Source organism: Copadichromis virginalis, linkage group LG18 (genome assembly GCF_057382275.1).
Source record: "Copadichromis virginalis isolate Kocher_CV1m ecotype Utaka linkage group LG18, C_Virginalis_male_GT1.1, whole genome shotgun sequence".
NCBI lineage: Eukaryota > Metazoa > Chordata > Actinopteri > Cichliformes > Cichlidae > Copadichromis > Copadichromis virginalis.
Genome location: NC_140635.1, coordinates 23,947,130 through 23,972,771, shown reverse-complemented (window position 1 = coordinate 23,972,771; position 25,642 = coordinate 23,947,130). Strand labels below are relative to the sequence as shown.

At 44.2% G+C, this 25,642-nt stretch overlaps 1 long non-coding RNA gene across 1 annotated transcript; it reads left to right on the top strand.

Moving 5' to 3' along the window:
* The first annotated feature begins 23,273 nt into the window (after nucleotides 1–23,273).
* On the top strand, nucleotides 23,274–24,925 carry LOC146687905 (uncharacterized). The gene is made up of 3 exons (XR_014916367.1): nucleotides 23,274–23,668; nucleotides 23,758–23,845; nucleotides 24,554–24,925. It is a non-coding gene; the product is annotated as an uncharacterized LOC146687905 (long non-coding RNA).
* Nucleotides 24,926–25,642: the final 717 nt, after the last annotated feature.

The window sequence follows — 25,642 nt, the reverse complement described above, 5'->3', positions numbered from 1 at the left end:
ATCTGAAAAATGTCCCTTGCCATTTGTTTGGATTCATAAATGAAAACCCCAAAGTTACTGTGTTTATACAGTTGTGTTTTTTTAGTGTACAGCTAAGCCAAACCCCTGCAGAAAATGAGCAGTTGTTTACAGTAATGCACTGCAAGTCTTTATTTCATGAAAAAGAACAAAAAAGAAATTAAACAGTGGAGGTGGCAACGTGCAGAAAATACACCTTTTACTTGGCTAGTCTTAGGATATAATTGGCTGGCGGGGCATTCATTGTCAGCTGGTGACAATTTTAGAGCTTGATGATGCTTTTGAGTTGAGAAAGATAGGCATGTCCAGTTGATTGGACAAAAAAAATCCTAAAAAGCAGGTTTCAAAGCACTTAAAAGGAACTTCTCAAGACCATTTGTAATGTTTCAAATGTTTGCTTGGAATCGGTCTTTTTTTCAGACAATTGAATGTGCATAGTCTCTCTAATAAGACAATATAACATATAACAAACAGAAATTAACTCTTTCTTACTATGCCAGGTGAATTCACCTGCCCGGAGTTCTCAGCTGGATGTGGCATCAGCTTTCTCATAGAGACCTGGCAAATAAAAGACAGACCAGCATGATTTTCACATGCACCTCTGTCAAGTACTGTCTAGATCATTTTTGTCCTCATACTACTTGCGTTCATTCCTTCGCCCTACAGCAACAAACCATATCTTCAAACTAAAAGTAGAGGCAAGAGAAAGCGTAATTAAGTTTGAGTATAAACTGTGCAAACATGTCCTCCCAAGTAATAAACACACACACATTACATTTTGTAGCTGAGTATATGGCGAGCCAGATAAGCACAATCAATGCTGGCTAATTATCCTTGTTGCTCTATGTGATTAGCTGTGCATCAGAGTGCCCTCCCTGCATTTATTTGTGTGATGTGCTTTTTTGATAGCTTAATACTGAACTGTTTCTGCATAAAGTGACCATCGGTGTTCTTCGTTATCCGTTGGGACTTGATGAAGGAGCCTTGGTGTATTTTTCTGCCTACTTGATGAAGTGTTTGTAGTTGCAGTGTTCACGCCTAAAAGCTGATACACGTGCAAACAAAGTAATGAGTCTTCTGATGTGGATGATACAAAGCGTAATACTTATGATGTGTGCTAGGTTTTTTCCCCCCCAAGGCGTTAAACACCTTTGGAAAATGCCTTTTTCAAGGACAAGTGTCCATTTGCACTCATGTCATGCCCTCAAAATGGAACATGAAGATGATAAGGTCAAAAGACTCCCAGCAGACTGTCATGCTGTTTGTAGCCAAGGTCAACATTTCTCAGTCTTTGTGAGAATAAAACACAACGAGACAAGATGTGTTAAAAGTCTAATAGAGATGAATTGTGTGTAAACTGAACGAAATGATAGTTTTCATCTGTTTCTAGAAAGAGGGAGAGAGAAAAAACGAGAAGGAGAGGAAATCAGACAAATAAATCAGGGTCATCCCTCTCTTGCTCTCTTTGCTTGGGGTGATTCATGAGTTGAACACCTCAAAATGGGGCTCCATATTTAATAACCTTGAACGCCTTTCCCTTCTTCCCTCCCCTATCACATTAGCCCACATCCATTCCCTACAGTATAATGTTCACTGAATAACTGCTTTTACTGCTAGTTTGGGTATGATACAGTGTAGGAGGCGGAGAAGGTTAGACCAGGAGGCCAGGATGAGGCATGCAGGAGGAACTCTCTCATGAATTATGGATAGAAGCAAAGGTTCTGTGTAAGACTTGAATATGAATGGCCTCCCCTGCAGTCACCTGGTTAGATCAGTGCTCATACTTACACCTCAGGGAGGTGCTTTGAATGTTAACTCTCTCTTTCTAGTAGGAGGTCATTACACCTATTCTGATAACTTATTATAGGTTACTTGCTGTGGAAGACTACTCCTAGGTGCTGTTAAGTGTTCTGGAGAAAAAATGGCACTTGCAACTGATATTTTAATATATCAGAGCATATCCTGCATTGAACTGCTGAAGCAGAGCAGGTTGTGAATGTTTTTTTTTTAATATTTTTGTCCAGTGGTTCTGGTTAAAAAATAATGGTTTACAATATCAAACTTGTCTTCTGTCTTTAAAACTCAGAAATTCGGTACATAAAACATGGATGCAGCTTCCAGGTCAGAAAAATTAAATGAGTGTGGAACTGCCTTAAAACTGCATGTTATACGAAGGTAAATGGCCTGTATTTATATAGCGCTTTACTAGTCCCTAAGGACTCCAAAGCGCTTTACATATCCAGTCATCCACCCATTCACACACACTGGTGATGGCAAGCTACATTGTAGCCACAGCCACCCTGGGGCACACTGACAGAGGCGAGGCTGCCGGACACTGGCGCTGTTGGAGCCAAGTCCAGGCCAATATTTTACTCAGTTACATCATGCCATATTTAAGTATTTCAGAATCAGAATCAGAATCAGAAAGGGGTTTATTGCCAAATGTTGAGCAGGTTTACAACATTAGGAAATTGCTGCGGTGCTTCAGTGCAAACATAGTGTCATAAATAGCACTTAAATAGTGTCATAAATAGCACTTAAATAGACATGAAAAAATAAAAGTAGGGATAAGAATTAAAAGTGCTACGTAGAAAGATATGTGCATGAGCTATACATGAGATATATACATGAGAATAAGAATTAAGAGTGCTACGTAGAAAGATATATACATGAGTGCAGGTGGTGATCAGTGCCAAACATGAAATGATGCAGTGACACAGCGTAGGGTCATGTGTTAGTGGTGGGAACAGTCATATGGTTATTGTTCATGTGTCCAACAGCAGAGGGGAAGAAACTGTTCTTATGGCGAGAGGTTCTGGTGTGAATGGACCGGAGCCTCCTGCCTGAGGGGAGCAGGTCAAACAGACTGTGTCCAGGGTGAGAAGGGTCAGCTGAGATCCGAGCTGCACGCCGCAATGTCCTGGAGGTGTACAGGTCCTGCAGAGATGGGAGTCTGCAGCCAATCACCTTCTCAGCAGAGCGCACAACACGCTGCAGTCTCTGTTTGTCCCTGATAGTGGCTCCAGCGTACCACACGGTGATGGAGGAGGTGAGGATGGACTCGATGATTGCAGTGTAGAACTGCATCATCGTCCGTGTTGGCAGGTTGAATTTCTTCAGCTGCCTCAGGAAGTACATCCTCTGCTGGGCTTTCTTGATGACGGAGGTGATGGTGGGCTCCCACTTCAGGTCCTGGGTGATGGTGGTACCCAGGAAGCGGAATGAGTCCACAGAGGTGATGGGGGTGTCAGTCAGGATGATGGGGGGGAGTGGGGCTGTGTGCTTCCTGAAGTCCACAATAATCTCCACTGTCTTCTGGGCATTCAGCACCAGGTTGTTGTGGCTGCACCAGGACACCAGACGTTCAACCTCCCTCCTGTAGGCAGACTCATCCCCGTCAGCGATGAGCCCAATAACGGTGGTGTCATCTGCAAACTTGATTAGCTTGACAGACTGGTGGGTGGAGGTGCAGCAGTTGGTGTAGTAGTCATGTAGTAGTCATTTGTCATGATCTTTAAGTTTTTATTATAATCTTGATCATTTTATATTATAATGTAATATGCTGTGCTCCATAAATTAATCCTGCTTTGTTAGTCTGTTGTTGTTGTAAAGTGTTGGTAGATGTCGTAAAGGGGGTGTGTATTTGGCCCGCATGCGGAGGGGTGTGGGTAAAAGGTTAGGTAAGCAAGCAGGACGTGGAGCAACAGTTTTCTGACCGTCGCCGTTTTAATGTCATTTTTTGTTGTAACACAAAGGGAATATAAACGGAGCTCCCACCAGAGGCATTTGTTTTGTACCTTTCGATTTGTAAGGAAAATAAATGTTTTGCCCCTTTTTTCCTTCGCCTCGTTTTTTGCTACCGGAAGGCATCCAAGAGACTTAACAAGAGCACGAGTCAGAAACTTTACGTTCTGCAGAAGCGGCAAAGAAGGACCGAAGGTTGCCGCTATAATAGTCAGAAAACTGCTCCGAAAGTGAGAGGATTACGCACGCGTCACCGGCGCACAGAGTTAATCGGCCCGCGGCGCGGCAAGGGAAAACTGGAAAACGGGACGTGAAAGAGGATGCGCTTCAGTCTTCCCGTGTTTCCGGATCCTTTCGGCAGTAAGAAAACCCCGCATCTGAAAAGTAAGAGGCTGTGCCTGCTTTACGGTTTGTGAAAATTCCTGTATGGTTAAATGGTACATGGCCTGTGTAAAGGATTAATTGCATTGAAAGGTTTATGGCAGCGCAATTAATATGGAGCAGCAGGAAAAAAGAGTTTCCAAGCCAACCTTTAAAGCACAAGAGGAAAAGCTTCAGCATCTTAAAGTGACAAGGAAAACCAAGTTGGGTTATCTTACTAGAAAGATAAAAGAGATTGAGGAGCTTATGGAAGATGACGGCAATTTTGAGGAAGTGTCTGTTAAATTAGCCACTGACTTCTCAAAAATATATATTGAGTTTTGTGAAAACAACGATGCAGTTAAAAATCACTTGACTGAGTCGGAACTTCTTCATGATCAGACACAGTGGTATGAGCCAAAGGCTAGCTATTTGAGAAGTTTTGTGGAGGAAGTCGAGAGATGGTTAAAAGGAGTGGAAATGCAAGCAGTTGAAGCAAGAATGGTTGATGCTGAAGTTGAGCCTGCAGACAGTGCTTCAGCAATATCGTCCAGACGCAGTAAAGCACATCGAAGCAGTCGAACCTCTTCTGTTGTGTCTTCGACCACATATTCTGCCAGGCTAAAGATTGAGGCAGAGAGGGCTGCTCTGGTAGTGCGTGCTGAGGCATTAAAGCAAAAGATGGAGATTGACAGACAAGAAGCTGTTCTTAAGGCAAAAAGGGAGGAATGGGAGTTGCAAACAGCTATTGCTGCAGCTAACGCAAAGCTTGAGGTGCTGACTGTGAAGGAGCCAGCCCATAACACTTCTGCTGACTTGGTCAACAAAATGGCTACCTGCCAAAGATCTCCGGGCCAAAGTATTGGGGCCAGTTTTGGTTTGGTTCAGCCAGAACATGAAGATGTCGGTCGAAGATGTGAGTCAGAGGTAATGCAGGGCTCAGAAAGGAGTAGCAGGCTTCCTCGTCCATTGAATAAGAAGGATAATAGCCAGTCTATTACTAGTCAAGGCAGGATGACTGATGTTAAAGACTTGTTGAATGTCATGAAGCGACAAAACGAGATTACAGAGCTCCTAGTAAAACAACAGAAAGCATCCACTCTCCCTCCTTTGGATGTTCCAGTATTCAGTGGGGATCCACTGGAGTTTGGGTTTTTTATGAAAGCGTTCGAGCATGGGATTGAGAAAAGGACAGACAGCAATAGAGATAGGTTGCGCTTCCTGGAGCAGTTCACCCAAGGGAGACCCAAGGTTCTTGTTCGTAGCTGTTCGCACATGTATCCTGACAGGGGCTACGCTGAAGCTAAGAGGCTTCTGCGCAAGCATTTCGGGGATGAATATACTATTGCCTCAGCCTACATTGAAAGAGCTCTAAAATGGCCTGTAATTAAGCCAGAGGATGGTGATGCACTGATGGAGTTTGCTATGTTCCTCACTAGTTGCTGTAACACAGTAGACAGCATGGAGTACATTGAGGAGATGGATAGCCCTACTAATATGAGAACAGTTATCTCCAAGCTTCCTTTTAAATTAAGGGAAAGGTGGAGGGGTTTTGCCTGTGACATTCAAGAACGTACAGCAATGAGAGCTAGATTCGCTGATCTGGTCAGTTTTGTAGAGAAGCAGGCAAAGATCGCTTCTCACCCATTGTTTGGTAACATTCAGGACACCACTTTGTCTAGAGACAAGGGCAAAGCAAAGGTGTGCAAAGAGAATGCTCTGAAATTCAAGGAGAGGGAAAGCATCTTTGCTACTAATACGGCACCTGTGTCAAACAGTCCAGAGCAGACAAAGAGGGAAAGGGAAAATGTAGGCTCTACAGGTGGAAGACAGTGTCTTTTCTGTCATAAGGGAGGACATAACCTCAGTACCTGCAGACTCCTCAAGCAAAAGCCTCACAGAGAAAGGCTTGATTTCCTCAAATCAAAGAGCTTGTGTTTTGGTTGCCTGTCACAGGGGCATCTGAGCAAAGGCTGTCAGCAAAGACACACGTGTGAGACTTGTTCTCAGAAACATCCCACGATTCTGCATAAGGAGCAGTACTCTTCTCCTGATAGTGACAGTAAAAGTATCAGAGAACCAGCAGCAAGTTTTTCTCCAGCAGCAGGCAGTGAAACATGCGGTTGTACTGGGGCTGGCGAAGCAGTCTGTGCACTTTCAATTGTGCCTGTGAAGGTCAGATGTTCAAGGAGCAACACAACAGTTGAATCATACGCGTTCTTAGACCCAGGAAGCACTGGAACCTTTTGTACAGATGAGCTGATGAGGGATTTACAGGTCACAGGAAAAAGGTCCAACATTCTGCTCCGCACCATGGGAAAGGAAGCGACAATCAGTACTCATGTCGTTAAGGGTCTCGAGGTCAGTGGTTTGGATGAGGATAACTTTTTGAAGATTCCCCAGGTTTTCACACAGGCAGAGATTCCAGTAACAAAGGAGAACATTCCACAACAAAGCGATGTGGACAGATGGCCTTATTTGAAGGAGGTTCAGCTCAAGCAGATTGATGGAAATATTGGTATGTTAATAGGCACGAATGTACCAAAGGCGCTTGAGCCCTGGAAGGTTATCAACAGTGAGGGCAACGGCCCATATGCTGTAAAAACTGCACTAGGCTGGACGATTAATGGACCTCTGCTAAGAGAAGAGGGTATTGCTCAAGGAGCTGTTGAGTGGCCACCGGTGATGGTGAACAGGATATCGGTGACAAAGCTAGAGGAGCTCTCACAGCAGCAAATGAGGTATGATTTCCCTGAGCATGAGTTATCTGAGAAAATGGAAATGTCGGCCAGAGACAGACAATTTATGGAGTCTGTGTCACTGTCAGTGAAGCAGGTTCATGGTCACTACAACATTGGCCTTCCTTTAAAGAACAAGGGGGCTGCATTTCCAAACAACCGTGTTGTGGCGGTACAAAGAGCAGAAGGCCTGAAACGGAGGCTGTTAAGAGACAGTGAGTTTCATCAAGAGTACACAAAGTTTATGACAGAGACACTGGAAAGGGGCTATGCCGAAGAAGTTCCTGTGGCAGAAACTTGTAAAAGTGGTAGCAGAATATGGTATCTCCCACATCATGGGGTCTACCACCCAACCAAGCACAAGTTGAGAGTGGTATTTGACTGTGCATCCACGTATCAAGGCATGTCACTGAACTCACAGCTGTTGCAGGGGCCAGACTTAACCAATTCCCTCATAGGTGTTTTGATGAGGTTCAGGCAGGAACCAGTTGCCTTCATGTCTGATATTGAAGGCATGTTTCATCAAGTCAGGGTTCCCGCTGAAGATGCTGATCTGTTGAGATTCTTGTGGTGGCCACAGGGAGATCTTGATAAAGGCCTCAAGGAATACAGAATGGTAGTTCACTTGTTCGGCGCAACTTCTTCACCAAGCTGTGCATGCTACGCGCTGCAAAGGTGTGCTGAGGACAATCAGGCGAGGTTCAACCATATTGCAGCGAACACTGTTCTGAGGAACTTTTATGTGGATGATTGCCTGAAGTCTGTCAGCACTGAAGAGCAGGCAATCTCACTGATTCGGGACCTCAGGACTTTGTGCACTGCAGGAGGTTTCAAGCTCACTAAGTGGATTTCCAACAGCAGAGCGGTGCTTGCATCTATACCTGAGGATGACAGGGCTAAAGAAGTCAAGGAGCTCGATCTTGAAATGGACTGCCTCCCTATTGAAAGAGCTTTAGGGGTTCAGTGGTGCGTGGAGTCTGACACGCTGAGATTCAGAGTTCTGGTTGAGAGCAAACCACTCACAAGGAGAGGACTGCTTTCAATGGTAAGCACTATATATGACCCACTTGGAATTTTATCCCCTCTGATCTTGCCAGTGAAGCACATCCTGCAAGAGCTAAGCAGAACAAAGCATGCATGGGATGATTTCATGCCAGAAGCTCTGTCTATGCAGTGGCAACAATGGGTCGGCAGTTTGCACCACTTAGCTAGGTTTGAAGTAGACAGATGTGTGAGACCAGTCAACCTTGGCAAGATCTCTTCAGCTCGACTTCATCACTTTGCCGACGCAAGTGAAAGGGGGTATGGCATAGCCACATACCTGGTTTCAAAAAATAATCTGAACCAGCCCCATAGTGCTTTCATTATTGGTAAAGCCAGGGTTACACCATTGAAGCCAGTGACCATACCACGGCTCGAGCTTACTGCTGCAGTGGTGGCAGCAAAGATGGACAGGATGGTAAGAGCCGAACTGGAGTTGGAGTTGGAGGAGTCTGTCTTTTGGACGGACAGCACGTCGGTGATTAAGTACCTCAAGAATGAAACAGCGAGGTTTCGTACGTTTGTTGCCAATCGAGTTGCTGCCATCAAGGATAGATCAGCTGTCTCTCAGTGGAGATATGTGAACACCTCGGCCAATCCTGCAGACTTTGCTTCCAGAGGGCTCAGTGTTGGTGCCTTTCTCAAGGCAAAGACATGGATCACGGGTCCAGATTTCATTTTGAAACCAGAAATGGAGTGGCCAGAAATGCCAGACAGTGTATGCCAGCCAATCTGTAACGACCCAGAAGTCAAAGAAGCATCGGTATATGCTCTTGTGGTTGAAGAAGCTGCAGACGCCACCTCTCAGCTCATTCATCATTACTCAAGCTGGCGTCGGGTTAAAAGAGCCGTTGCATGGGTCTTGAGATTAAAAGGTGTGCTGAAGCTTCTTGCTCAAAAGAGGAAGGATTTAAAAGCGAATCTCTATGATGGAAGGTTGGAGCAGGAGAAGCAAATGACACATTTCAAGGCTAACCTTCCCATCTTGCCACTTTCTGTGAGTGACATGGCTGAGGCAGAAGTGGAGATCGTGCGCTTCAGTCAAGGGCAGCGGTTTGGCGAAGAGATTGCCAAGCTGCAACAAGGAAAGACAGTGTCAAAGGATAGCCCTCTTTGTCAGTTGTCGCCAGTTGTACAGGATGGCATTCTGAGAGTGGGTGGCAGATTGAGCAGATCTAGCATGCAAGAGGAGTTAGAACACCCTGCAATCTTGGCTAAGGATCAGCATATAGCCACTCTCATTCTCAGATCTACTCACGAGGATCTTGGGCATTGTGGCAGGAATCATGTCCTATCAAAGGTACGGCAGAAGTACAGGATACTAAGATCTCATGCTGCTGTCCGGAAGATTTTGTCCCGGTGCGTCGCCTGCAGACGGCATCATGGGAAAGCGGCAAGTCAGATCATGGCAGATCTTCCTACTGAAAGGCTCACGCCCGATGAGCCACCGTTCACAAGTGTCGGTGTGGACTACTTTGGTCCCTTCGAAATCAAAAGGGGTAGGACCATGATCACAAGGTATGGCGTGGTTTTTACCTGCTTGACAGTGAGGGCTGTGCATATTGAGCTGGCAAATTCGTTGGACACGGACTCTTGTATTCATGCCTTGCGGAGGTTCATTGCTAGGAGGGGACAGGTTCAGTTGATGCGTTCTGATAATGGAACAAACTTTGTAAGTGCAGAGAGGGAGCTGCGGGAAGCAGTGCGTGCTTTGGATAATGCAAAGATTCAAGAAGCCTTGTTGGTTAAAGGCATCACATGGATATTCAACCCCCCAGCTGCCTCGCATTTTGGAGGAGTTTGGGAGCGGCAGATACGGTCCATACGCAAAGTGCTCAGCTCCGTTGTGGAGCAGCAGATCCTTGATGAGGAGGGTCTGCACACACTGCTGTGTGAGGTAGAGGCGATTATCAATAGCCGTCCTATCTCAAGAGTCTCTACCGATCCGAACGACCTGGAGGCCTTGACGCCAAACCATTTGCTTTTGATGAAAGCCAAAACTCCGCTACCTCCTGGAGTATTCAGCAGGAGCGACTTGTACTCGAGGCGTAGATGGCGTCAAGTCCAGTACTTGGCAGATTTGTTTTGGACACGGTGGATCAAGGAGTATCTGCCAGACTTGCAAAGGCGACAAAAGTCGGCCCAGCCACAAAGAAATATCAGTCAAGGTGATATTGTCCTCATCGTGGATGATTCCGCTCCAAGAAATTCATGGCTAATGGGTCGAGTGATTCAGACGTTTGAGGATGCCAAAGGTCGGGTTCGTCAAGCCAAGGTGAAGACCAGCAAAAACATTCTCCTACGACCTGTGGCGAAGCTTTGTGTGCTGCTAGAGTGTGATATGTAGCGCCCCTTCTACATATTACTCAAGAGACAGCGGTAAAGGCTGGTCTCCTACGGTGAGTCATGTGCTTGAACCTCTGACTCCATTCCCTAATCTCCCCAACATACACACATACACGCATCCGCGAAGACATGTTCCAGCTTAAGAAGAGTTCCTGCTGTAACAAGACAAACGAAGTTTCTGTTGGAATAAGGACATTAATGTGCCATATGAGCAGTTCAAGCACTTTGTATATTTGCCTGTTCGTTATCTGGAAGGTTTGATTTGTTGTTCTGAACAATATATTAGTGTATGTATAAGAGTAATTGTTTTGTGGCTCACAAGAACAATTAGGGGCCAGGATGTTGGAGCCAAGTCCAGGCCAATATTTTACTCAGTTACATCATGCCATATTTAAGTATTTGTCATGATCTTTAAGTTTTTATTATAATCTTGATCATTTTATGTTATAATGTAATATGCTGTGCTCCATAAATTAATCCTGCTTTGTTAGTCTGTTGTTGTTGTAAAGTGTTGGTAGATGTCGTAAAGGGGGTGTGTATTTGGCCCGCATGCGGAGGGGTGTGGGTAAAAGGTTAGGTAAGCAAGCAGGACGTGGAGCAACAGTTTTCTGACCGTCGCCGTTTTAATGTCATTTTTTGTTGTAACACAAAGGGAATATAAACGGAGCTCCCACCAGAGGCATTTGTTTTGTACCTTTCGATTTGTAAGGAAAATAAATGTTTTGCCCCTTTTTTCCTTCGCCTCGTTTTTTGCTACCGGAAGGCATCCAAGAGACTTAACAAAAGCACGAGTCAGAAACTTTACGTTCTGCAGAAGCGGCAAAGAAGGACCGAAGGTTGCCGCTATAATAGGCGCCAGCGGGCCCTCTGACCACCACCAGTAGGCAACGGGTGAAGGGTCTTGCCCAAGGACACAACGACCGAGACTGTCCGAGCCGGGACTCGAACCGGCAACCTTCCGATTACAAGGCGAACTCCCAACTCTTGAGCCACAATCGTCCCAGAAGGCCACCAGATGGCCACCAGATGGCAATGGCTGTAGTTGTGGACTCATTGAACTCTACAGGAAAACGGCTTTCTGACTTGACCTATCCAAACACTTTCCTGCTGAGTTTATGGTCTCAGACAATCGTTTTTCATTTTATATTGAATAAGAAATCAAGTCTTTTTTTGTAGGTCTTGCATATATGATGTTGTGGTATGAAATGTCTCAGCCATTGGCCAGTGAGAATAAAGTTTCATACCACAGTTTTCTTTTTTTCCAAACCAAGATGGAAAAGGAAATTCTCATCTCAAGGCTGTAAGAGGCTTTAGGTACTTCGGATGATGTCAGCTGTAACTACGTCCATTTATTATACCGTCTGTGGTTGTTTTTCTTTGTTGCTGTGTTTTTAGTTGTGTTTCAGGAGCTCAGAGTTGGCTCACTTTCAGAAACTTTTCTTCACTCTCAAACCGATGACTTCACTTACTTTTGGGTAATGAACAGTTTCTGTTTTCAAAAATTAGACTCATATATCACAAAAACATGAAGCAGCAAGCGGATCCCCCTATCTTAGTAAATACACATGCACACACACACACAGGCAGGCACACACGCGCACAGATTCAGACACAGGGATTAGGTTTTTTTGGTCAGAAGCCACTGATTACAATATGTTTATTGCTCTACAAGCCAACTGCAGAGCTCTTATCAAACACACACACAAACACACACGCACACACACAAACAGAGTTTTTTTGCACTGCTTGTGAACTGCAGAGTTCTTATTAAAAATTGATCTTCAAGCTGTTGTGTGTCGCTGCTTCGCTGAGGAATTCATTACCGCCTTGCAATGCACCGCTGTAGCTCGCGCGCACGCGTGCACATACAGACACACGTGGAAGGCGCGCACAGTGCAGACGCTCAGCGTGCCCACGAGCAATCTCGACCTGCCGAGTAAAGCAACACTCTTTCATTTAGAATATTTGCGATGCAAACAAACAAATGCTCCATTGGGAGAGGGGGTGAGACAGGCTGAAGGAAAATGATGAAGACAGACAGACCAAAACAGACACAGGATGAGGAGAGGAAGAAGCAAACAGGCATCGAGATGGTGTGAGGTTGATGAAGAGGAAGACGCGATGACAGGGACACAGCCAGCGAGGAATGGGAAAGAGCAAAACACTTTCCTCATCAGATTGTTCTTTGATGGCAGCTGTTTTAAAGGGAAGTTTGCCTGTGTGTGATGGTATACACGCCTCTCTCTGCATTTCACCCCCTCCTCCCGATTCTTCTGTGGCTTCTCCTTCTCTTACCGCTCTTTCATCTTCTCAAACCCACTACTTTGACAAATCATTCCTCCATCTTTTTTCATCATTTTCTTCTCTCCATCCTTCTCCCCATCTCAGTCCGCTCTCTGTCTCTGCTATAACAACTTCTACTCTCTTCACCTCGCTCATCTGTTGCTTAAACCTTCTCTCCTTTCCCCCCCTCTTCAGAACTGTAAATGTGAACAAACAAGGCGTGAGCAGTAGAAATTGAATTCTGGTTGGATGATTTGCTCGATTTTTACCCACTGTTCTTGTGTATTAACTAAAATGATCCTGATTGAAATTCAGCACCATGCCCTGCAACCTGCCAAGTGTCCCTGAAAACCTTGTTCAGAGTGGAGTGCAGATGAAGACACACATACATACACACGCGCACAGACACACACATCGAGATAAGGGAAACAGAGACAACGATGAGAGGGACCAATCGGTTTTTCTGCCTGTCTATTCTCCTGCCTGTGTGTCTGTCTATCTCCTTTGGTCATAATGACCTCTCCACATGATCAGTGCACCTCAAAGAATAGCTATTCACCTTCTCCTGGCACTGTCATTTTCTTTCTGGCTGCCACTTCTAAGTCACTCCCTTTTTTCTGTAAATCTCACTCTGCTGTAACGATTTCATCTAGTTTCTGTTTTCTGTCTTATTTTATGTCTGAGTTACTGGTTGGCCATATTACATCTCAGAATCTCTGTAATTTTCTTCTATCTCTTTAATTTCACACGCTGCTCTACCAGTCTGTAGCCATCTTGTAATATATACACACACACAAAAGAGTGAAAAGAATCCTTTACATGTAAAGTTAGGTCTATGTGTTTTTGGATGATGACACAGTTTTGTAATTTTGTTTCTGTACACCACCAGAGTTGATTTTAAATCAAGCACTCAAGATGCGATTAAAGCTTTAGTTCATGGGATATTCAAAGTATTTTAATATGTGTTTAGGAATGACAGACATTTATATACACACTTCCCCATTTTCAATGTTTAAAAAATAATTGGGCAGCAATTTTATGACCCGGTGTGACCTGGCCTGTTTTATTTTGTGGCAAATTAAGGGAAACAAAAGATCTGGAAATGACTCCAAGTGTTAAACTTGCTTTTCGGATCTTTTCACGGGCAGGCAGTATGAGGCCCAAAGACTGAAAAACTCAAATAAACATATCAGCAAGATAGCAAAATCTTTTGGAGTGGACATATCTACAATGTGGTACATTCTTAAGAAGAATAAATGCACTGGCCAGATCAACAACACCAAAAGGCCTGAAAGTGGAAATAAAATTCTTTCCTTGGTTAAGAAAAATCCCTTCACTACGGAGCCCCGCAGGGGACATGGGAGAAAAAAAAATTAAGACGGACTTTTGCGAGATCTCGCAAAACTATCTCGGGATCTCGCAAAAGTTTTGCGACCTCCCTCCTGCTTGGTGGTTGCTGCTTTAGGCTTTGTTTGTAAGCAGGCATGAGGAAGATGGCAGCATGGTCCGATTTTCCAAATGCCGGCAGGGGCTGAGCCTTGTAACAGTTCTTGAACGGGGTGTAGCAGTGGTCTAATGTCCTAGTCTAATGTCCTAATGTCCAATGTTAAAACGAACACTTTACACAGTAGGAAAAGCACAAGTGTGAATAATAAAAAATATGGACTGTTAAAAATTTTTTCAGTCTTTGGGCCTCATACTGCCTGCCCGTGGGGCAGTTGATGTGCTGGTGAAGGTTGTGAAATGTCCGTTTGAGATTCACTCTGTTAAAATCTCCCATAACAATGAGTGCGGCATCTTGGTGAAGTGTTTGTTGATGTGTGAGAGCCTCATGTAGCTCACATAAGGCAGTGTCCGAGTCCGCGTGAGGCGGAATGTAAACAGTGCAGGCAATGACCGCAGTGAATTCCCGAGGGAGATAGAAAGGGCGACATTTAACGATCAAAAGCTCCAGATTGGGCGAGCAAGAGCGTGTGAGTGGGGAGATGTTTGTGCTGTCGCACCATCTGTTGTTCACCATCAAACACACTCCACCACCTCTTTTCTTCCCCGACTCCATTGTCCTGTCCATGCGGTAAACCGAAAAGAACCCCGTCGGCTGCACGGCGTGGTCTGGTATCGCTGGGTTCAGCCAAGTCTCGGTGAAGCAGAGGAGGTTGCAGTCCCGAATGTCTCTCTGGAACTTGATTCTGGCTCTGAGGTGTTAAGGTTCAAAATATTGGGGATGGAGACAAGAGAAAAAACCACAATAACAACACTGGTCCGGCCGGGTTGAGTCAAACGATGATTTAATGATCACACACGTGGGAGATGGACACTGATGCAGACAGCCTCAAAATCTCAAAATGGTGGAGCATTGCTCAAACTTTTATAACCTCTGGTGCCTCCACCTTATCATAAAAAGCCTAAACATTCACATGCTCTCTCTCACACAGCGCCTAAGCTACGACCTTGGCTCCCTGTTTATCTGCTCCTGCTGAAATGGGGCAGAAAACTCCAGCACACTCTGTTCTCTTCTACTCAGACAAATTAGACAATAACCTTCTGCGAACAGTATTTCTTATAACTCAGCAATATAATGCATCATAAAACAATATCATTCATTCACAACAAGTCAGCAATTTAATGTAATGCAAATCAGTTTAACTAATGCAATAGTTATCAGCTTCTTCTAATTCAGGAGAATAATGCAAACTAAAACTACATAATAATTCACAATCTTTAATTAGGGGTATAACATGGCATAAAATAATATCATAATTTTACAGAGGTCATCAAGCTTGTTCTCGATGGATTGAACATTGGCTAGCAGGATACTGGGCATGGGTGCGCGGTGTGCGCGAGCCCTTAGCCTGTTCTTGATGCCGGCTCTTTTTCCTCGAGGCCGTCGCTTAGTGTCGCGTCCTTTGTTCTCTCTCACGATCTCCTTTGGCCAGGTTGGGTCCGGAGTTAAACATGGTGAAATGTGCGTGTATTGTAGACCAATAGAAACCAAAGTGTCTCTACTGTAGCGGATTTGTGTGTTTTGCATGATGCCCATGCAAGATTATGGCAGACATAGCAAAAAGTGACGAAAAACTGCAAAAAGTGGAGAAGTTGGGGCAGAGCATCCAGCACGGCAGCCGACCTCACCGGCGCCATTTTGATATCACCTTTATCAGTGGAAACCCTCAAGAACAAGAAGGCCAGATTGTACGTACTTTGTCAGAAAACATCTAACAGAGCCTGAAGAGTTTTGAAAATATCAAACTAAACCAAGATGAACTTGTACCAGAATGACAGGCAGAGAAAAGTATGAGAAATGAAACAGCTCATGAAACGAAGTGCAACACGCCATCTGTCAGCCACTATGGAAGCAGTGTTGTGATATAGGTATGTATAGCTGCCAGTGGAACTGGGTCACTAGTGTTTATTGATGTGATTCCTGAATGAAGTAGCAGGATGAAGTGCACAGGGTTATACTCACTGCTCAGATTCAGACAAACTAATGGTGCAAATGGTTAATGAGTCAAAGCAACCCAACAGTTTCTGAAGGCAAAGTAATGGGATGAATCACCTGGTGTCAGCTCAATAGATCAAGCTTTTCTGTTACTGAAGACAAAGATCCACAAACACACCAGAAGCTGAACATGTTTGCAGTAAAGCCCTCATGGCTTCTACATTTCAGGAGGTCATTGACTGTAAAAGTTAATTCCATTATTTAAAAACAACCCTTATATTTAAAATAATGATCGTTTGTCCAATTGTTAATAAAATTAACTGTGGGTGATGTAGAGAAACAAAAAAACAAAAACAATAAAACTATTGTCTCCAGAAAGTAAATTTAAGAAAATTAGAGTTTTTATTTGGCACGTGTTTTCTGGCTCTTTAAGAGAATCAATGTATTATTTCCTTAAATACTGGAAAGCAAACAAAACTGCACAAGAAGACAAAAACAAGTGATGCCACCAAAGTTCTCATAGTGTCATTGTATTGTGATTTATGATGAAAAACGTCTGTTCCTCCAACATGAGACAATTTACAGAGCTACTCAAATTTGAATTTTCTCTTTTATATGAATGATTAAATTGTTTGAATCCACCAACAGTTTATGAACCCCATTAAGGAGTACTTGACTTTCTCTTATCTAAGAAAACGAAGTCATGTACTGAGCGTGTATCTGACCAAAGATAACAAAATCTGACACCAACAACGTGGAGTTGTTTCTTTAATAAGTGTGTTGTTGATTTTGAGTATGCAAGCACACCGACCAACACGTTTTATTTTTTTCATAGTATTAAGTCATTTATAGAAATTCTAGGCTAAAGCAACAAGTGCAAAGCTGGGCTCCCCCTGAACTGCCCTGATTGTAAAAAAAAAGATTGCAATTGTACCTTGCACAGCAGCGACCGAGCCTCAGCTCTCAGATCTCCTTTTGCTCCTTTGCTTTGTGAATTTATTTAGTACAAGATAAGCAAAAATAATCTCAATCACAAGAATTTTCATAGTCTTGTTGGATTTTCACAGCATGCTTTTGATTTTGAGCTGATTAGGAGATTATGAAATGGATGTTGAAGCTCTTTGGTATGTTTTATTACTACACATTGATCTTTAGTGCTGGCTGCATGCTGCATTAGAGCCGCTGCTTATCTACAAGCCCAAGGGCGTGGGAAAATCTACCAAGTCAACCTCCAGCTGATTTACAGTTATGGAAGTCAAACAGCATCAGAGCTTCTCTGAGTGCAGTTCAGTGATGTTTAACACTGCAGTACCAGCATGAAGTATACACATGTGAATTACGAAGATGGATGGTTAATAGCACGTTGGCCACAGCATAAAAAAACACCTGGATGATACGAGGTAGTTCTACTCATGCTTGATTTTACAAGATATGGGCACCATGTGGACACAGGACCATGGGTCCTTTGGTGTCTGACAACAGGAAACTGGCAGACAGTGGATTATTTGGGGCAGTGAATTATTTGGCTTGCTGGGTCAGGCCATCGTGGTTTGGATGCTCAGTCATATTTGAGTATTGGGAATTTCGAGGTTGAGTCTTAGGCTCTTTGTCATTTTTCTTGGGTTGATCCAATAGTTTTCACAGGATGGCAGAGTGAATTGTCCTGCTGGGGTGTCTGCTTCTATAACGTATAAAAGAATGCCTGTCTTCCCAACAAACATTGCATTGTAATCCGATTATCCATTTGATTCACTTCAACCTGCAGCGTAATACATCTGCGTGAGGTTTACAAAGTTTCACCTGCTATGACCACATCCTCATTTAGGTTTGACAGCATTTCTAGTAGATAATGGCAGATGGCTTGAGCATTAATTAAGGCTCCGGTTTGCGGAAGCCCTCACAGGGGACTGGATTTGGCTCCCCATGGACTAATGAGAGGTGAATGAATTGAAAAAGGGAGGGAGGGTGGGGCTCGAAAATAAGAGCAAACAGTTTTTAATGCAGGGGTGCCATATATAGGCAGGGAACCAGAAGGTGGTGTGTATGAGGTGTGGTCCTGCTCCTGAAATTCAGGTAAATTATCTCAAAAGATAGGAAGCCTCGCCCAATAAAACCCAGTAAAACCGAAACACAGTCCTAAGTTTTCAAGAAAGAATCACCAGCCACAAAAACTTGAAATTCTTATCTTCTTCTCCTATCTATCGCCAGGATTTTTGCTTAGCCACCTTGCCCAAAATAACTTTGGTATGCAAGCTTTACGGGGATGAATATCCTCAAATTTTGGAGCAGTCAGCTCATAAATATTCCACACTCTCACCGATTTTAATTTCACAGAGAGCAAGTGCCATTTAGAGTTTTTGTGCACAGATGAAGGAACACATTTCGAATGTTTTGGAGACTTGCGTTCTTCAGTAAACAAAGCCTTTCCAAGTCTTTTTCTGTCTGTCAAAGAGAGATGGAAATCACCCAAAGGAGAGGCCCTGGCATGCTAAGATAATAGGATATCTGCTTGTCTCTGTGTTGGTTTTGGTCTTTGCAAGAGCCAAACCTGCCGCACTAAATACTTTTGAATTCTTCCTTCATGAAATATGGATTTGTGTACAGGCGGGCACAAATGCTAATCACTGGGCAAGTGTGTAAGTGTGTGTGTGTATATCTCTTTGTGCACATGCGTAAATGCTAGGGACTTTGTGTTAAGTATGTGTACGCGTACGTGTATGCACATGTATGTGTGTATTTCACCCAGGCCGAATTAGATTTGGGTTTCGAGGCGAGAAAAGGAAGAGACGCATGGAGGAATTTAGCTATGAGGCTCATAAATAGTTTAGCCACCCAGAGCAGATTCATCAAGTAGCGTGAGGGATAAATCATATTCCTCCCCTCCTTCCTTTACCCCTCCTTCCCCTTCCTTGGCTCCTGTCTCACCCTGAAGAGAGGCATGGAATAAAAGATGCTACATGGTAATCCTGAGACTTCAGAGCACCTAATACCTACTTGTGTTGCTCAGATCCTTGATAGGCATCTAACTGCATGCTCCAAACTGCTTAAGTTTTAGACATGTGCTTGCAAATGCACATAAATGAACAAAACTGCGCATCCACTTATGTACACATTTTTTACCAACATGTTCAGTGCACTTTCTCTTGCCTGTGTCAGGGAATCTAGCATCAGACAGTATTGACACTAATGAAAAATCATCATCTACTCGTAGGTTGATATACTCTACCCATATGGAAAAGATATATATAAATCTTATAAAGTTTGTATCTGTCTTGTGTGAAACTTGTATGAAAAGCATATAAGTGTGAAAACAGATATAAGATCCCTTGAAAAATTATATAATGAAACTTGTATGTTTTGGATACTTACTAAAACAATGTATGAAAGGAATGCGAAAGTGGCCACTTTCATGAGTAAATCATAAGTTTTTACTATTTCTTTTCCGTATGGGTAGTTTCTCCTTTCTCTCTCTAAAACACACACACACACACACACACACACACACACACACACACACACACACACACACACACACACATTCTTTTTTTTTTTTTTTCTTTTTTTTTGTGCCTGTCCCGTTTGGCTCTTTTGCCATCAGAATTGTTGTCTAAAGGCAAAGAAAGATGCCCAACGGATTTACTTTACCAAATTGACCATCCCAGCCTTGCCGTAATGGTCCATTTGATTCACCTTTTATTGTTTATTTTATTTTCACTTACTGAATACGGGACAGACTTGACTGGGGGAAAGAAGGGGAGAAAGAAAGAGGGAAAGAGAAACAGCTGGAAACAGCTGAGAAGACGGATGGGGGATGTTAGGTTTGTAGCTTGAACCTATTCGCTGGAACGTTAAGACAATATAATTACACTGCAAGCAAGACGCAAGTAGGCAAACATCTTCATGTTACTCGTGCACGGGAGAGAACCGGACAACCGCTTGACTCCAGTTGGTCTCGTCCGTTCTCCCATACACTGTCCTTTTATTGAGGTTACATGAATATGCATAGGTTCATTAACATACGACGTCTACATACAAACAAAGAGTACCTTGCCTGTGTGTGTGTGTGTGTGTGTGTGTGTGTGTGTGTGTGTGTGTGTGTGGGGACTGCTGATCAAAGGGTCAAACATTCTTGGTCAGGAAGAGGGTAGCCTCCCCCTCACCCTAGATGGTTCATCCTAGATAACACGGTGAGGAAGTCCTGCAGTTCATCTAAACAAAGAGCACTTAGACTAGAACAGACGCAACTACGTTAATCCTACCATAAAATAATAAGACACGGTATGACCTCTCATGCTCCCAAAGTGCTGTCTAATACACACAAAGTTTGCAGACTATCAAGGATCAAAACCTCTACCAATCTACAACTAATTACAAAACTCTAAGCATATATAAGTAAATATTTCTAAGCATAAATGACAATCAACAATACAAATCTAACAGGGGAGAAGGGCAAAAGACAAAAACCAACAGAATGGGCAGAAAAAAAAATGCATATATCAATCACCTGGATCACCTGTTGAGAAAGAAAAAAGAAAACAAGCAGAAGAGAACAAGAGTAATAGAATAAACAACATCACAATGATATATGGGAATATGACAGTAAATACTAAATATTAAACATTATTGTGCAGCACATAAGATCAACAGAACACAGTGTGCTTTGAGGTAGGAGCCAGAAAGGGTGTAGTTTGTGGGTGTGATCACCCGTGTGTACACCTGTGAACATGGACGCGCTTGTTTTTTTTAAAAGGTTCCTTCATGTAATGATTTGCTAGAGGGTGTGGGGGGGCCACAGCCCCGTCCTCCAGGGCATGAAGCAGGTATGGAGGAGATCAAAACTCCAGACATCCAGAGGCCCCCAGAACACAAGAGACCAAGGAAGACCAAGGAGAGTCCCTGTCATGAACCGAAGTTCCTCGCACAAGCTGGACCCAGGAGCAGAACACACACACAGAGGTACGAGAGAACAAAAAATAAACTTTATTATAACTGAGGGTGTCCCGGGAGGGTAGAAGGGAAAAAAACACACGGAACCAGAGAAACCGAGGGACCGGGAGGCGAGTCGCGCTGGAACGCCGAGAGCGGGACTGTGGGAGGCTGAAACAGAAAAAGGAAAAAGGATTTTTGGGGTGTGGAGAAAACGGCAGCATACGAGGGGAGGTAGAGTACGCGTCTTACGATGATAGCGGGGCCGAGGGAACCGGAGGGAGGGGTGAGGGTCCGTGGGGAGAAGCTCCAGAAAGGTCGAGGCAGCTGGGGCTGATCGTGATCCAAATTTCCGGACGGGCAGGTGGACAGGCTGGTGGCTCAAACACGCCGAGCTGTGATCTGAGTACACAGGGCAGAGTTAGTGTTAGTTCACACGGATAGGTTTGCATAAGGGCTTTCCCGCAGGTGTACGTTACCGCTGAAGGACGACTACGGACTGGCGTGGAGCAGCAGGCTGGGCAGGATTAAATAGTCCACCTGGTGATCCCCTGGGATGGGATGCAGGTGTGGAGATAGCAGCCACGCCCACGGGAGTGGGCATCCCATCAGCACCTCGGACGCCGGGCCACGGACCATGACAGTCCCAGATGAGGGCTCACTCAGCAGCCGTGGAGCAGAAGCCAGGGCGAGTTGCAGTGACGCGCCCGTGAGCTCCGCCGGCAGCCAGCCGTGCCTGAGTGACCGAGCCCCAGGCCGAGAGGCCAGGGGCACCCCACCTCCGAAGTGGCCCGAGCGAGCCCCAGGCTCCAGGCCCCGATAAGCGGCCGCCAAGGAGTGAGTCGGTGTGTACCTGGACGCCCATCCCCGGACACAAAGAACCACCAACGCACCGATGTCTGAGGGAGTCCGCCACTGGCAGGGGAAGTGGTGGTAGAGGGAGATAGGCCTCCAAACCTTGGAGGGCCTGAGATGTCCCCAGAGAGGTGGCGCCTGACACCCAACCTGACATATAGACACAGACATACAGGCACACACATATACAAACATCCATTCCCACCCTCATGCTCTCATATGCACTTACTCCACACTCAACCAACGTGAAGACAGACATAAAGAGACGCTGTACACACGATCACACTCCCCAAGCGTACTCTGAGAACTGGGTCTAGGTACCCTTGCCCCTGGAGGGGGGAACTGCACCCAGACCCAGGTGGTGTTACCCTTTTCCCTGCGGTGGGGGGAGGCAGACCGCCCCGACTCTGCAGCAGCAGGGAGGCCCCACACTCCAGACCGCAGTCGGACGGCCAACTCCTCCTCCTAGCCCCCCCCCCCACGCTCCAGCAGGCCGCAGTGAATGGGGGTGAGAGAAGACTCCAAACCTCCCTCCACCCGCTCATTGTAGTGTTGATGCATGTGTGTTCTAAGGTGCATTTAAAACCCAGGAGGGCATGGAGCTACCTGCCAGAGAGCAGCAGGTAAGCGCATGGTCCCTCCTGCTAGCCCTCAATGTCTACGTGTATTTAAAATTGAGAGGTGTCAGGAAATCTAGCATCAGACAGTATTGACACTAATGAAAAATCATCATCTACACGTAGGTTGATATACTCTACCCATATGGAAAAGATATATATAAAACTTATAAAGTTTGTATCTGTCTTGTGTGAAACTTGTATGAAAAGCATATAAGTGTGAAAACAGATATAAGATCCCTTGAAAAATTATATAATGAAACTTGTATGTTTTGGATACTTACTAAAACAATGTATGAAAGGAATGCGAAAGTGGCCACTTTCATGACTAATCACATATAAGTTTTTACTATTTCTTTTCCGTATGGGTAGTTTCTCCTTTCTCTCTCTAAAACACACACACACACACACACACACACACACACACACACACACACACACACACACACACACACACACACACACATTCATGCTGACATACCGACTTCACGCAGCAGACCTTTTCCTGTGAAGCATGTCACGTAAAACCCGAGCAGTTCAATCGATAGTGATATGTTGCTCTGGATTGTCCAGTGACGTGACAAATATCCCTGTATGCTGCTGCGAGCAACAATTTCCCCCAAATTGAAAGGCCCTGAGGCCCTCTAGGCACTGGTGTTATTTGGCTGCTGTTTTCCCCTCATGGCCATCCAAGGAGGATGAACCTCTCTATATATCATCTCTGTCTCTTTGGATAGAGCCCAAGCTCCATCACCATAGCAATGGGTGTTTAGCCTACATCCCAAGAGACATAGTCATTCCGCAGATTGCCTGAAAGAATGAGATTGTGTGTGTGGCGATGGGTTTTGAGGCTTTGAAAGTGTGTGTGCATACGACTTGTGTTCCTGCTGGTGTTGCCTCTGTAACCCAGTGAGTTTACACGACTCAGTAATGCACTACAACATGTTATTGTTAATTGGGATTTATCATTACTCTGTTAATCACTGAGTTGATCAAAAATAAATCAATAATAAAAGATAAATACTATAAATATAAGAATAAAACCCAAAGAGTATATTTAACACCCCTACTGGTTAGGAAGGAACAAGCCCCGCCTTCCCCTGCTCTGTACCGTCACGTGCTCAGACACAGAGAGAGACGGAGGTGCACGAGACCATCACTGATTTTCACCGCCAAGCTTTTCGCTGGAAAATAACTATTAACTTGATAAATTGAGCAAATATCCATACCGGAGATCTGCATGGACCTTGGAGAAACGGACCTGATTTATTGTGAACATTTCGGACCTTGAAACCATCGCGGTGAGTCAGAAGCTGTTAAGCTAACCTTGAAGCTAAAAAGCTAACAAGAAGTTAACAGGGAATATAATGGCCCGATTTCAATGTTGTAGATCTGCGCGGGAGCGGATGAAGTGGACAAGATCCTCTCTGAGAGTTGAACAAGATCCTCTCTGAGAGTTGAACATTAGAAGTGTGCTGGTGAGTTAAACTGGGACTGGGCGGATCAGGCTAATTGAAAAGCTAACTAGCCTAATGCTCATAGCTGTAGCTGACCACGTTTTCACTGTGGGAGAACACACGGGGTTTCTCACTGAGTTCAGCCATTTTGAGCACTCAGCTTGTGTGCTGATGATGTTCTAGTATTACTTGTTGAATATTAAATGCACTAAAATTAGATGATGGAATAAGTTAATGTTGATCTTAAAAGTCATGAATCTACTTTATTTTGTTACATTTGATGCTCGAGCGGCACTGGATAGATGTCCGTGTGTATTCTTACTGTGCTGATACGTTACCACATACTGTAAAACTACAGCCTGTGGGTTTTTGTATATTCTTTTGGTAATTTTATTCTGTACATTGAGTGTAAATAATATATTGCTTCATTGCTATGCAGTGTAAAGCAATGCTCCTGTAATTCAGTTAAAGGGCAATACTGTAAAAAAATAATCTACCATAGTTTATGGTTTATTTCTGATTTCTGATAGAAATGTGCACCTTGACGATAGAATAAGCTGATTGTGATTTAAAGATTGCATTCATGATTAAGATGCACTGTATAGACTATAGTTAGAAATTAGAATTAATGTTTTGTGCTTGTTTTGTTATAGCACTTACATTATTTACATATGGCCATGTATATCATTAGAGTGTGAACTGAATTAGTAATAGTCCTGTTGTTTACAGGCTAGGTTTTTTTATGGGATCGTGAGACCTGGATCTCTTCCTGACGAGGAAGATGGCGAGCCTTTCCCTTTGAACCGAACCGAACCACAGCCATTCTGAGTTGGCCCAGAAGGGCAGGTTGCTCTTCTCTCACGAACAATTGCAACAGTGCGGTAGGACGAAATCGCACCAATCACAAACTTTTGACCTGTTGGATTTGACTTGACTGAACACTGACTATTAAGCCGGCAAGACTGACATATCTGAGCTCAGATAGGATTCTGACTGTTATTATTATTGCTGTCACTGTATTTTATTTTATGTTTTCATTCCTGTTCATAAAATGCTGTTAAATTGTTGCTAAATAGTTTAATACAATTCATAGCAACTTTACCTGTGGCTCCAGTCATTCTTCTCCACGCAACTCCCTTTATCCCTCCTGCGAATCTAGCTATTGGCCCATTCTCTCCATCTTACTTTAATTTCCCCTACCCTATCCTGTACTTGGCTACACCTCCATTTGTCGGTATGAATTATAGATCAGGGTAGCCGTGGGATTTACGATAAAGGCCGAAGAGTCTCCCAGTCACACACCTGAGCCCTGTCGTCTAATTTGAAGCAAGTGGCAACAACTTTGAGGCAACCTGTTTCATAGCAAAGTGCTGAGATGACCACATGACTTTCAAACAATGTATCCTTTTCCAGTGACTCCAGGTAGCTTGTTCTTCACCTCTGCTCTTAATGTCAAATGCATGCAAATGTATATCCATGCGTGACTCATATCCCCTGCCCCCAGTGCTCTCTAACCTGTACTATCTCCTCTCATTTCTTTAGCTCCCTGTCTGTTTCCATTCCTCCAGACACACTGCTTTCTCCAAACTGCAAGCTGTTTGCTCCTTCATTACTTCATTACTTCACTCTCTCATTCCTCTTCTTCCCAGTGTCTCTCACAGGAGTACTACAGTGGGTTTTCATTACCCAGCAAGCCAATCTTAATCAGAGTGTCCTTTGTGTGCTCTCATTAGCTCAAACGCACATAGTCCCAAACAGATGAATCCAGGTGAACTGCAAGAAGAAGAAAAGAAGAAGAGTGTGTGTGTGTGTGTGTGT